This window comes from Schistocerca serialis, chromosome 9, assembly GCF_023864345.2.
Source record: "Schistocerca serialis cubense isolate TAMUIC-IGC-003099 chromosome 9, iqSchSeri2.2, whole genome shotgun sequence".
In the NCBI taxonomy this organism is placed as follows: Eukaryota; Metazoa; Arthropoda; class Insecta; order Orthoptera; family Acrididae; genus Schistocerca; species Schistocerca serialis.
This window is the reverse complement of record NC_064646.1, coordinates 173,891,898-173,906,906: the sequence shown is the minus strand read 5'-3', so window position 1 is coordinate 173,906,906 and position 15,009 is coordinate 173,891,898. Positions and strand designations below refer to the sequence as shown.

Here is a 15,009-nt window from a genome sequence, read left to right as displayed (position 1 = left end):
CATATGCTGTTCCATTTATAACATAGAATTGTCATTTCTGTAATGTAATGTCATGGTTTACATAATCAAATGCTTTGGATAAGTCACAGAAAATTCCTACTGGTGACATTTTACTATTTGAAGACTCTATTATGTTGGCAGTGAAATTGTATATTGCTGTCTCAGTGGAACAGCATTTTTTAAATCCGAACTGCGATTTGTTAAGTATCCCATTACCGTTGAGATGGCTAACCACTATCAAGTACATTACTTTCTCGACGAATTTTGAAAATGCTGTAAGCAAAGATACTGGTCGGTAATTATTGTTATCTGTGGTGTCCCCTTTCCTCCAGAGAGGCTTTACGATGGCATATTTTGGCCTCTCTAGGAAAACACCCTGAGTTAGTAACCCATTACACATGTGACTGAGAACATCGGCTGTAACTGCCTCCCATTGTTTTGACATCTTGTTAGAGATGTCATCTACTCCAACAGAACATTTATTTTTCAAAGATTTAATGATTTTCCTTATTTCGCAAGAGGTTGTTCTATTATGGGCTTACATAAACGTTTAATGAAACACCTTGACAATATACAGGTACGGAATTATTTTTTATTTGTTTGCAGGTACACGTCAGCAGTCCTTGTACACATTAAAATCCCGGAGCCATGGTGTCGCTGCAGACTGCTAGAGTAGCGAAAACGAAGTGCCGCAGCTATAGTTGTAAAACTGCCGTTGGTTACTGTAGACATCATAAGCGAGCTTAGACGACGGTATGAAGATGGTATCTGTTCTTTCGGACATGTCCAAAAGGACAGATACAATCGGTGGCTATGCAGCTCTCTTAGAATGAAATGATAATTAAATCAAGACCCTACGCTGTCCACAGGCGTTGATATACATCAACGGGGACAGTTGAAAGTGTGTGCCCTGACCGGGACTCGAACCCGGGATCACCTGCTTGCATGGCAGACGCTCTATCCGTCTGAGCCACGAGGGCACAGAGGATAGTGCGACTGCAGGGATTTATCCCTTGTTCGCTCCCCGTGAGACCCACATTCCCAACTTAATGTCCACACTACATTCGTAGTGCCCCTGCCCATTACACTCATTACTCGCGGCAGACACTCTTACCGAGTCCCGTAAGATTTCGGGTAATGCGTGTGCATCCAGCACAGAAGGAGGTCAATGGCCTGTTAGCATTAACTATATCAAGGTGGCCATGCAGCTCTCTTAGAATGAAATGATAATTAAATGTGTGAAACACATCTCACAGCTCTTAAAGTATGCAATTTAGAGCCCACGTTTACTGCATATTGTTGCTATATTTCACGCTATCTCCTCCCAAAATACGAAAAGCAAAGCGCTTGAAGTAGAAGAGATGTATTTCATAGTATCGAAGATGAAAACGTTCTCAAAGCTCTTAAAGGAATGGATTTTAGAGCCCATCCTTTCTAGAAATTTTTTTTCTTGTGTAAGAAATCTGTCCCTAAAGCTTGTCGGTCTATTCTCAGGACATCTGCATATTCCCAAACTTCGCTGGTTTCTTAACTGTTAGTGATAACTGACGTCGCAACCTAAATAGGCGAAATGACGAAGCTTGTATAAATGACACGGATTTTGACATTTTGCAACCACAGGAGAAAAAATCACGACAGAACAAATTTATCGACTTCTGCCCACTGACCACAGACGTTAAACACACGTAGATAGTTTCAGCCCGCTCCAGAAATCTAACGTCTATGACATACCAGAAAAATCTGAAAAATTGCTCACGGTATACACGAAATGTCTTGTCAAGGAAAAGAAACAACTTGTTGGATTCCTTTGATTGCTTCTTACCCCTACTGTTATTTTGTGTTTGTTGATGATGATAACAACTGCAGAAATCACAACTATTTGTTGCAACAACACGACAAAAGTGAGCACTTCGTTTTCCGAGTGATGCCTGAGTGGGTTACAGCATCGGGACGCATAACCTCGGCTGTGAAAGTGCCTTAATGGGTGCCCGATTATTAACAGTCGATGAAAATTTCCTCCTAGGCCTCTTAGTGATTCCTGTTCTCTAAAGTAGGGATGGGAAAAACCGAACCGTTAAAACCGATAACGGAATTTTATTTCTGAACAACTGATATATTTCGGTATTTGTTTAGTGTCAACTGTGGAGCTGCTTGAGTGAGAAGAAGCGGCTCCGGTCTCATAACCTGACATACGGCAGATAGATCGGAGTGCTGACCACATGTCCATCCATCTCCGCATCCAGTGATGTCTGTGGGCTGAGGATAACACGGCGGCCGGTTGATAATGTTGGGCCTACATGGCCTGATCGCGTGGAGTTTAGTTTAGTTTAGTTTATTTGTTAGTCTGAGTCATAACAGGTTTATTTATTTTTTACTAATAACGGAGTAAAAGATGGGTGTCTAATTTTGCTATACCGGTGGTGCTAAAATTTTTGCTTTTTAAATGAAACGTTTTCATAAACGAGTTATGATTTTTCGTGTAATTTCTGAATCTTTGAAATGTTGGGTTATTATACCCTACAGGACATTAAAATTGCTACTCCACGAAGATGACGTGCTACAGACGCGAAATTTAACCGACAGGAAGAAGATGCTGTTATATGCAAATGATTGGCTTTTCAGAGCATTCGCACAGGGTTGGCGCCGGTGGCGACACCTACAACGTGAAGACATGAGGAAATTTTCAAACCGATTTCTCATACAGAAACATCAGTTGACCGGCGTTGCCTGGTGAAACGTTGTTGTGATGCCTCGTATAAGGAGGAGAAATGCGTACCATCACGTTTCCGACTTTGATAAAGGTCGGATTGTAGCCTATCACGATTGTGGTTTATCGTATTGCGACATTGCTCCTCGCGTTGGTCGAGATACAATGACTGTTAGCAAAATATGGAATCGGTGGGTTTAGGAGTGTAATACGGAACGCCGTGCTGGATCCCAACGGCCTCGTATCACTAGCAGTCGAGATGACAGGCATCTTAACCGAATGGCTGTAACGGATCGTGCAGCCACGTCTCGATCCCTCAGTCAACAGATGGGGACGTTTGCAAGACCAGAACCATCTGCACGAACAGTTCGACGACGTCTGCAGCAGCATGGACTATCAGCTCGGAGACCATGGCTGCGGTTACCCTTGACGCTGCATCAAAGACAGGAGCGCCTGCGATGGTGTACTCAACGACGAACCTGGGTGCACGAATGGCAAAACGTCATTTTTTCGGATGAATCCAGGTTCTGATTACAGTATCATGATGGTCGCTTCCGTGTTTCGCGACATCGCGGTGAACGCAAATTGGAAGCGTGTATTTGTCATCGCCATACTGGCGTATCACCCGGCGTGATTGGTTACACGTCTCGGTCACCTCTTGTTCGCATTGACGGCACTTTGAACAGTGGACGGTACGTTTGAGATGTGTTACGACCCGTGGCTCTACTCTTGATTCGATCCCTGCGAAACCCTACATTTCAGCAGGATAATGTACGACTACATGTTGCAGGTCCTGTACGGGCCTTTCTGGATACAGGAAATGTTCGACTGCTGTCCTGACCAGCACATTCTCCAGATCTCCCACCAGTTGAAAACGTCTGCTCAATGTTGGCCGAGCAACTGGCTCGTCACAGTACGCCAGTCACTACTCTCGATGAACTGTGGTATCGTGTTGAAACTGCATGGGCAGCTGTACCTGTACACGCCATACAAGCTCTGTTTGACTCTATGCCCAAGTGTATCAAGGCCGTTATTACGGCCAGAGGTGGTTGTTTTGGGTACTAATTTCTCAGGATCTATGCACCCAAATTGCGTGAAAATGTAATCGCATGTCAGTTCTAGTGTAGTATATTTGTCCAATGAATACCATTTTATCATCTGCATTTCTTCTTGGTGTAGCAGTTTTAATGGCTAGTAGTGAAGAAAACGGTGAAAGCGATCATTGCTATTTCAATAACTATTCGACAATTATTAAGAGAAAAACCATTTCACATATGAATCGATAAAGCGTTGTTGAGACAATAATGCACCCGTTGTACTTCACTACCCAGAAGCAGTACTACTTCTGTGTTTGGGAACAGAATCGAGGGTGTTTGCCAGGCTTGTTATTTGTAATCCAAAAACGTTTATTGTTGGTAGGAAATCCTGTGGCTTCTGAAGCTTTGGTATCGTCTTTAAATGATCCTGTTTCTGGTGAATCGACTTCCATTATAGAGGAACTGTTTATAAACGGATTGGACAGTTGACACTGGCCATGAGATTAATACATTACTGAAATATTAAATAATGACACGTAATTGTTTCTTGTAAATATCTCTGAGTACAAAAGGGGTTTTTCATTATATATAATTAAAGAAAAAGAGCGCTAAAAATTTTAAAGAAAAATTTAGTATTTGTCTACCATTTCTATGAAATAATGAAAGATAAGCATTTGACAGCTACATTAATTTTAAAAAATTAACGACTGTTTCATTGTCTATAACAAAAATAGAAAGTAACTGATCTGCTGCCTGTGTCTACATAGTATTCCGTTATCTGGAAACGGATAACATAACATGAGAAACGGTGGAAATTGGAAACTTGTGGTAAGATCGTATGGTACCAAACTGCTGAGATCATCGGCCCCTCAGCTTACACACCACTTAATCTAACTTAAACTAACTTACGCTACGGACAACACAAAGACACCCATGCCCGAGGGAGGACTCGAACCTCCGACGGGAGGAGCCGCGCGAACCGTGACAGGACGCCACAGACCTCGCGGCTACCCGGCGCGGCGAGAAACAGTGTTCTCGAGCCTTAGTTTTCACCCTGCTGCACTGACTGTTCGTAACGAGCCAGTACTTGTATAGTCCTCGATTACGACGTGATTGTTGAGCAGAGTTTCAAAAATTGGGTTGAATAGGTTACGACAATTTTTTGTGGTTCAATACCTCATTATACTTCGAGAAATTTTCTAACATTTCTTTCAATTACCTATTTTATTCGATATTTTGATTTTAGGTATCTGGAAACGTATCACGAAAAACTCTGAGGGACTCTTTCATTACTTTTTTATTACTGGGAATAACGAAAATAAAAAAAACTGAAAATCGTTAATTTCATAACTCAGTTAATTTGTGTGGTTTATTAAAACCAGGTTAAATTTGAGGTGAAAGAAACCATTATAAACGGAAACCAGGAGTTTCAGCGACAATCGTAGTCGCTTCTCTGAAGGTGTCGCGCTGGATAGCACAGCATCGTGTTTGTCCGGCGTTGCCAGTGCATTACTTGTTGTGAACGCGGGCTGCGGGCCTGGGTGTGGGGTGAGGGGTGCTGGCAGTGGGGTGGGCGGATATCAGTTTCGCCGCCGGCAGGTGGCGTCGCGGCGGCTGTCACTCGCGCCCATGATAAATGGCGGGGCCGCAACAATGACAACAATGCCGCCGCTAAATCTGCCCCATTGGGCGGCCGCCGACCGGGAAATTGAGGGTGGGTTAAACACCCCCAGCGCGCCGCTCCCCAGTCACAATGCGGCCGCACCCCACTACTTCATTACGCCGAGGCGAGGGTGCCCCCTGCCCCCTGCCCCTACTGTACTGTATGTAGCCACTGCTGGCGCAAGGATCGGCCGTTGAGGCTGCCGCTGCGCGTCTTGGTCTGATTACGCTTTGATATGTCGCTCTGTCGCTGCAACGCACTGGCCAGCTGTCCCACATTCACACGTTAGCCTTGCCTTCAAAGAAACCTCTGCACAATTCAAACAAGCCCGACAAACCACATATTATTTCAAATGTGAGAGAGATTTTTCCCAACAATCAGAATGTTTTGCTATGGGTTGATCCTAGTTAGAGTGGGCGCTGATTATGGTGATAGGTGCGAAATGACGAATTTTCGCCGGAACTGCTGGGCGAGATCATTCGTTTGCCCGGAAGATGGATGGGAGGGGGGGGGGTACACAAGTCATTCCCACGCCTCGCTGGTAGCCCGCCAGAAAGTGTTTTCGCTAAGTTTCTGCGATGTAATGGAACCTCTAGCCCAGCCGCTACTTCAGGCCCCGGCGGGCGTGTCTCTTGACAATGTCGGCGTCTGGAAAGCATTCACTCGACTGCCTCACACACGTCGGCTTAACCCTCTCGAAATCAGTAGTGCCCGCCTGTCACTGGGCCACCTGGGTGACGAGAGACGCTATGTGGGAAGTCCGCGTGTGAAGGAATAGCAACTTTTCACCGCATGCAATTAGAGACAAAAATCGTAAGACAGAAATATGAGAGGGGGCTCATGCCACCTCTCAGGGTGTGAGTGTTGTCCTTAGCGTTAAGTTAATTTAAGTATTGTGTAAGTCTAGGGACCGATGACCTCAGAAGTTCGATCACTTAGGAATTCACACACATTTGAACATTTTGAGAACACCTGGTGGGCCTTCAGAGTAATCGATGAAACAAGTGGCACCTAGGCGACACTTGATAGCAACTATCAAGGCCTCGTTTGAAGCACGATTGAATTCACGTCCAGTGATTTATGGCACAATATGACATTTTCATTTATTTGGAGAGACGCATGTGGGGCCTGAAGATGAGATAGTGGAATGCTGAAACTGGTAGCTTTCAAAATAAAATAAAATAACATCTTAAGTTACACGAGTGTTGGAGAATTCGATCGACATTGACAATTGCACGTGATTTTGGTTCTTTTGCAAGCAGACGATTACCAAAGGTTTTCGGTGGCACAGTAGGTGCAACATTAGCCCGGAGTTCGTCCTTGGATGGTCTTCGGTTGGCAACAGCCGCTTCCGTAGTGTGCTGATCCGGACGCGTGTTTGTACTACGAAGAAGTCCAGAGCCTGTTCTACAGGTGCGGGAATATTACTCAGAGCACAACTGAAAACAACGATAAATACCGATACTTTGTGCGCAACACGTCCATCCCGCTTCCGATAGGTCCAGAATGTGATTCCGTTCAAATTGTTGAAGTTGTTCAGTAGCAGTATCTGCTCGTTCGCGGGACATGAATGTTTTAAACACTGTTCACCTCGCCGGCCGAAGTGGCCGTGCGGTTACAGGCGCTGCAGTCTGGAACCGCAAGACCGCTGCGGTCGCAGGTTCGAATCCTGCCTCGGGCATGGATGTTTGTGATGTCCTTAGGTTAGTTAGGTTTAACTAGTTCTAAGTTCTAGGGGACTAATGACCTCAGCAGTTGAGTCCCATAGTGCTCAGAGCCATTTGAACCATTTGAACTGTTCACCTCGAAATTCAACACAGTTACAGCCTGCGAAGTCAGATCAGAGGGTGCACTTACAGGTCTCCTAAGCGCCATGTTATCGTCGATGACCGTGACAAACGAATCACTAACAGTACAACACCACAGTATCTACACATTATTCACAGGTGCCACGGAAACGAGGCATTGACGGTCTTGTATTTCTTTCCGGCAGCGTAAAAGTTCAAATGGCTCTGAGCACTATGCGACTTAACTTCTGAGGTCATCAGTCGCCTAGAACTTAGAACTAATTAAACCTAGCTAACCTAAGGACATCACACACATCCATGCCCAAGGCAGGATTCGAACCTGCGACCGTAGCGGTCACGCGGTTCCAGACTGAAGCGCCTTTAACTGCACGGCCACACCGGCCGGCTGCAGCGTGAAAGTACAGCGCCTGATGTCCTCTGGAAATGCTGTATCAACCAACACTGAAACTCTTTAAGCAACAGAAGACATAAAGGGGTGTAAGCTATTATACGATTTTTTTTTAGTGGTGACCTAATAACAAGCAACAGACAAATTGTCCTATGGGAGCACAAAAACGCGAATACGTTCCTGTTTACTTAAAAGACTCTGACTGAAAAGTTGCCTAGTTTTTAATGTGCAGTTCACCTCAAACTCCCACAATCTCCCTTAACGGTAACTCGCTCACACCCACTAGTCCATCGCTGTAAGTCGCTCACACCCATCCACTCCCGGTTGCCCTTTCTCGCTCACTCACTCCGCCCAACTGATTGTCATTATCTCTTTGTCTCTCTGTCTTTGTCTCCTGTGTCACACCCACAGCCCCCTTCGTTCTGTCCTACTACTACTGTCCCCTCTCATTGTCACTGTCTTCCTCCTGCTCTCTTTTACTGCTAATATCTCTTTTTCTCCCTACTGTCACTGTCTCCCTTCCTCATAGACATTGTTGTAGACTGTATCTCTCATTAGCACTGGCTCTCACCCACTGCCACCTTCTCTTTCTATTTATTCCTTCTCCTCCCCCCCCCCCCCGCTCCCCCTCCCCCCTGGGACAGTCTCCTTCACTCTTTTCCTACTGTGTCCCTGTCTTTCTCTAACACTGTCTACTTCCCTCATTCTATAACACAGACACTGTCTACTTTATTGGACTGTCTACTTCCAGTAAATATTACTTTCCTGTCTCTTTGCCTCTGCCACTGTCTCCTTCTCTCTGCCGGCCGGTGTGGCCGAGCGGTTCAGTCTGGAATCGCATGACCGCTCCGGTCGCAGGTTCGAATCCTGCCTCGGGCATGGATGTGTGTGATGTCCTTATGTTGGTTAGGTTTAAGTAGTTCTAAGTTCTAGGGGACTGATGATCTCAGATGTTAAGTCCCATAGTGCTCAGAGCCATTTGAACCATTTTCCTTCTCTCTCGGCATAAAAATCGTGAATGTGTTGGCTTGCCAAAAGGTTTGGAATTTTTTTTAAAAGTGCTGAGGGAGGTAGAATGAGGTAGCTGATACCGTGCTTTTCAGTAATAGTATTTTTAATAAACAGAAACTAAATCATATCTTCTATGCTGCGATAAGAGCATTTTTCCCTCGGTCCACTTCATTGCTATACTGCATCAAGGCATGTAACCCGTATGAAAGAAATGTATTGGTCAGCAAATATTTACAGTTTATCTATGTGACACTGAAATAGCGCAAAATTAATTTTACACCTCAAACTGGATTTTAAGTGCAAAAAAAAGAAAAAAAGAAAAAAAAATTTAATGTGCTTCAGCACTACAGCATAGAGTTCCCAGATGATAACGGAAACCACTTTACAGGATGTCTTTCAGTGCTACGTCACTTCACAAACTGCGTTTTCGTCCCACACACGGTTTTACGTCCGTATTTTGCGTGTGCAAGTAGGGTTACTCTGAACCTCTGCATCTCGAAAACGGATGAAGATATGAAGAAAGTTTTCAAGACTGTTCGAGATCGGAATCTTTAGAATACATCAAAAAATTACATCAGTTTGCTGTGCATAGCCATCTCGGAAGCATCGGCTGGGTTTTGGTACCCCAAAAAAAACAATTTTTTGGGGTGTTTCTTGAGAACGGATAAAGGTTTTTAGACGCGGACAGATGGATCTTATAGACAAATGCTGGAGAATATACCGTTAAAGTATGAGCAATTTCCTGCGTTTCTTATTTAGATTTCGTTTCATCCGGGATTTTACATGTAGAGGAAGGTTAACTTTGAAGATCGTATCTTCGAAACGGCTAAAGATATCTCAAGAAAACTTTAAAAGCTGTTCGTAATCTTAGAAATATATAGCAAAAGTTTCAGCCATTTGCTGTACAAAGCCGTCTTGGAATCCTCGGCTAAGTTTTGGTCCGCTGGTGACAGCAAAAATGTATTAAAAACTGTCTTTGTGAGGTATTTCGACGTATACGCCATGAACTGATGGTGACTCCGTTTGATAAGGCCCAACGTAGACAACATCAAATGCAAAAAGAACCACCCGATTTCCTGCACTTGCGCAAGCAGGAGGAAATGTGTAATATTCGCACTTTGTCCCTGTACTGTAGGATAGCGACACTAAGACGATCCTACCGTTGAATAGGCTAATAGTCTCTAGCTCAAGAACTATCCAAAACACTTGATCCTACTTTTTTATCACCAATAGAAACCGGGACAAGAACACTGGAAAAACCCGTTTTTAGACTCAGCGTTTTGGAACTTATTAGTTACGCATACTGTCACATGCATACCGCTAAAGGACAAAAAAAGACTTTTTAACTCTTATTTGCATTATGATAGAGTACTTTTGTCAGTTTTCTTACATCACTAGCACGAGTTAAGTTTAAATCGATGTAACGGATAATTATTATTTTTTATGGATCTGAAGCTGGTTGTATGGGTGATGCGCGAAAGCAATTAATAAATTTTAAACAATTTGAAAATCTTACCGTTGATTTCCTTTTACCCATAATTTTGATATATGTACAATATCTGGCGTTGTAGTTACCTACACTATGTGATGAGAAGTATCCGGACACCTGGCTTAAAATGGCTTACAAATGGTTCAAATGGCTCTTAGCACTATGGGACTTAACATCTGAGGTCATCAGTCCCCTAGAACTTAGAACTACTTAAACCTAAGTAACCTAAGGACATCAAACACATCCATGCCCCAGGCAGGTTCAAAATGTGTGTGTGAAATCTTGTGGGACTTAGTTGCTAAGGTCATCAGTCCCTAAGCTTACACACTACTTAACCTAAATTATCCTAAGGAGAAACACACACACCCATGCTCAAGGGAGGACTCGAACCTCCGCCGCGACCAGCCGCACAGTCCATGACTGCAGCGCCTAAGACCGCTCGGCTAATCCCGCGGGGCCCCGAGGCAGGACTCAAACCTGCGACCGTAGCAGTCCGTCGGTTCCAGACCGAAGCGCCTAGAGCCGTCAGCCACACCGGCCGGCAAAATGACTTACAAGCTCATGGCGCCCTCCATAGGTAACTCTGGAATTGAGTGTGGTTTTGGCCCACCTTTAGCCTTGATGACAGATTCCACTCGCGCAGGCATACGTTCAGTTAGCTGCTGGAAGATTTCTTGAGGAATGACAGCCCATTCTTCACGGAGTGCTGGAGTGAGGAGAGGTATCGATGTCGGTCGGTGAGGCCTGGCACGAAGTCGGCGTTCCAAAACATCCCAAAGATGTTCTATAGCATTGTCAGGACTCTGTGCAGGCTAGTCCATTACAGGGATGTTATTGTCGAGTAACCACTCAGCCACAGGCTGTGCATTATGAACAGGTGCTCGATCGTGTTGAAAGATGCAATCGCCATCGTCGAATTGCTCTTCAATAGAGGGAAGGAAGAAGGTGCTTAAAACATCATTGGAGGCCTGTGCTGTGATAGTGCCACGCAAAACAACAAGGCGTGCGAGCCCCCTCCATGAAAAGCACGACCACACCATAGCACTGTCGACTCCGGATTTTACTGTTGGCACTACACACACTGACAGATGACGTTCACCGGGCTTTCGCCATACCCACACCCTGCCGTTGGATCACCACATTGTGTACCGTGATTCGTCACTACACACGTTTTTCTATTGTTCATTCGTCCAATGTTTACGCGTCGTTTGGCATTTTCCGGCGTAATGTATGGCTTATGAGCAGCCACTCGACCGTGAAATCAATGTTTTCTCACCTCCCACCTAATTGTCATAGTACTTGCAGTGGATCCTGATACAGTTTGCAATTTCTGTGTGATGGTCTGGATAGATGTTCGCCTATTACACCCTCTTCAACTGACGGCGGTCTCTCTCAGTCAACAGACGAGGTCGGCCTGTATGCTTTTGTGCTGCACATGTCCCTTCACGTTTCCACTTTACTGTTACATCGGAAACAGTGGAGCTGGGGATATTTAGGAGTGAGGAAATTTCGCGTACAGACGTATGACACAAGTGACACCCAATCACCTGACCACGTTCGAAGTCCGTGAGTTCCGCAGAGCGCCCCATTCTTCTTTCTCACGATGTGTAATGACTACTGAGGTCGCTCATATGGGCAGTAGGTGGCAGCACAATACACCTAATATGAAAAACGTATGTTTTTGGGGGTGTTCCGGATACTTTTGATCGCGTAGTGTACATCTTCTGGTACAAATACTGACTTCTCAGATAATCTATGTAAATCGTCGTGGCTCTTTTCTCGTCGTTTGTATGAAACGAAATGAATTACAGCAGGAAATACGAAGGAAGAAAAATGGTTCCAATGGCTCTGACCACTATGAGACTTACCTTCTGAGGTCATCAGTCCCCTAGAACTTAGAACTACTTAAACCTAACTAACATAAGGACATCACAGACATCCATCGCCGATGGAGGATTCGAACCTGCGATTGTAGCGCCTGTAGCGCCTAGAACCGCTCGGCCACTCAGGCCGGCACGAAGGAAGCAATAAACAGTGAGTCGCCACGTTAGCTTCGTAAACATGGGTGTCGTTGTGTGTGTGTGTGTGTGTGTGTGTGTGTGTGTGTTACACGTGAGGGGAGTGGGGAGAGGAAAGGGGGGGGGGAGGACTTGCTGATGGGACCGAACTCGCGCGCGGGTCTGTGACACGATGTACGGCCGTTTCCACCGCTTGGTGCCATTAATTAGCGCTGGCGTGGAAGGCGGCCAAAAAGCCCGCTGGCGGACGCGCCTCACCTCGGCGCACGCACCCCGGCCGCCGCCGGCTGCGCTTTTTGCGGGCAGCGCCTCTGCCCGGCTGCGGGTCAGACCGGACCGGAAACGGAGCGCGAGTCCTTTCCAGGCGCGGCCCGGCTGCAAGAAGTGCCAGAGGCCGCAGCAGCAGCACGGCCGTGTTCCTGTGTAGCGACAGGCCGCGCCGATCGCGACCCGCGCCGCAAGAACGCCGGCTCCGCAAAACAAAGCTGAGTTATTGTCCTCGTCCGGCGCAGAGTCCTGCGCGGCGGTGGCGGTCCGCCAGTGCAAAAAGCTGCCGTGCGGTTGCGTGTGTGCGTGACTGCGTGAGCGCGCCCGCCCGCCGAAGTTCCTCTGGAGCTGGCTGCCTCGCTAGCGGACGCGTCGTCCTCCCCTGGTTGACAGAGCGGTGTATCACTGCCCAGACCCGTCAAGGCGCGCTGAAAGGAATCGCGGGAGGAGCACCGGCGGGACATACGTCAAGCGACCGAGACCGCCGACGCATTCTTCCCAAGCATTCGCTTTTTGCGACACCGTGGTCCTCATCATTGCGGTTCACATTGCTGTCTACACACTTGTTCTCTGGAAATGGCCTCGCGATCTGAAAACGACTTGGTAATGTAAACAAAAATCTGGATAACTCCTTCGTCGTTTCGAGGCAAAGTTTTGTTCGTAAGTACCTCCGAAGCTTCTGAAGACGGTTACGCGAAAACTACAACAAATTCAGAAAATGACACGTACCACTGGATACAGCATTGAACCGTGATTTATTTTCAAAGAATATTCTTAAGAATTTATTTTATTTACTAGCGATTCATCAAGAACATTAACACATTTAACCACACTGTGTAAGCATGGAAGTAGTTGCCAGGGAGTAACTGATGTAATCATAACCAAATTCCTTTTAACAAATAGGAATTTTATTCATTTTAATAGTGCCTAAAAGCATTTTTTAAAAGAAACAGATTTAAAAATATTATCAGAATGCACCCTCTAAATATCAAAGTTACAATTTATTCAGAGGCAGAAAGAAACATGCTTTGACTGTATGAGCTTTCGGGCAGAGAACCTTGTAACCTCCCCACAAAATGAAAAAAAAAAAATATATAAATAATATTCACATTTAGTGTAACCTCTCAACAATAAAACTTCCGAAACCTCCCAATAGTAAAAAATATAACCATAACATTGACATTTAGCGTAACCTAGGCCTACCAATAGATAAATTCCGTAACCTACCAATAATAAAATGTCACTAATCTCTCAATAAAAAAATTGTCGCTCACTTATAACCTTTCAATAATTCACTGTGAATTTAAACTGGTAAATTTAGGACGTCAGCAGTGCTGCGTCATGGCCCTGAAAATTCATTCTGATTAAATTGAAAAATCTTACCTCAATTAGGTCGCCGGATAACGCGTATATATCTGCTCCTATAAGAAAATTTTCTGGCGCAGCTCTGTGCAATGCTGGCTGATAGATTTGTCATTTATAAAAGGAAACAACTGATTTTTCTTTTCAATAGTCGGGGTGACCATGGATTGGAGAAATTCGTAAGTTCTTTAAATTGAGATGAATGATTATCAAAAGTTAATTTTTTATAAGAAAGATTATTATTAAGTGATTTGTTTTAAACATTTACATCGGGCTAGACATAACAGTAGTACATATGCGTGAGGCTGCTTTTACCTTATATTATACCGCTCAGGCTCCGCCATCGCTCCACCACGACCGGCCCAGCCAACACGATACACACGACTGCTCGCTAGCAACTACTTATTCCTACTGCTACACAGTTCCTACTGCAGTCAACACACTGCTCTTTGGTCTCAGATTCTCTTATATCTTACATATCTCAGGCAGCGCGAATTCCTTAATCATGGACCTCTTACAACCTTGCCGCTCCCTTTTGACACGGCCGTAGTTACGACCGCTCACAACAGCCTCTGAAAGACTACACTGGTGCAAATCTGCAACACACCAGATAACTTTAAACTAAGAGTTTTAACAATTCACACAAGCGCACAAACTATCCACTCCGTAGGAGGGATGGAAATGGTACAAAATACTAACAATTAAAATATTACCCTTGCCACCGAAGGAGCAACTTGAATTTAACTTCTAAGAAAAGTCTTACGGTGAAAGGGTGGCAACTTTATATACTAAAATGATCATTTAAATAAAAGCCAATGAAAAGCAATCTCATATAAACCATAGTTAAGATGCTCTACAGTACACAGATACGCCTCTCAAGATCATAGGCAATAATATCAAAGTTTCCAAAGATCAAAACATATTTCAGGTATTAGGCCGTTACACTCGAAGCAATAACTTCGTTAACACACCAAAGCCGTCAAACATGACGGAGGCAGCTACTGGCTCTGAGCACTATGGGACTTAACATCTTAGGTCATCAGTCCCCTAGAACTTAGAACTAGTTAAACCTAACTAACCTAAGGACATCACACACATCCATGCCCGAGGCAGGATTCGAACCTGCGACCGCAGCAGTCGCGCGGTTCCGGACTGCGCGCCTAGAACCACGAGACCACCGCGGCCGGCCAGGAGGCAGCTACTAACGTACGGTAGATTGATAGGGAGATTACCGAACAACCCGAACCGCAGGTTGCTCT

At 45.1% G+C, this 15,009-nt stretch overlaps 1 non-coding gene across 1 annotated transcript; it reads right to left on the bottom strand.

Moving 5' to 3' along the window:
* Nucleotides 1–906: 906 nt before the first annotated feature.
* Nucleotides 907–980, bottom strand: Trnaa-ugc (transfer RNA alanine (anticodon UGC)). The gene has a single exon. It is a non-coding gene; the product is annotated as a tRNA-Ala (tRNA).
* Nucleotides 981–15,009: the final 14,029 nt, after the last annotated feature.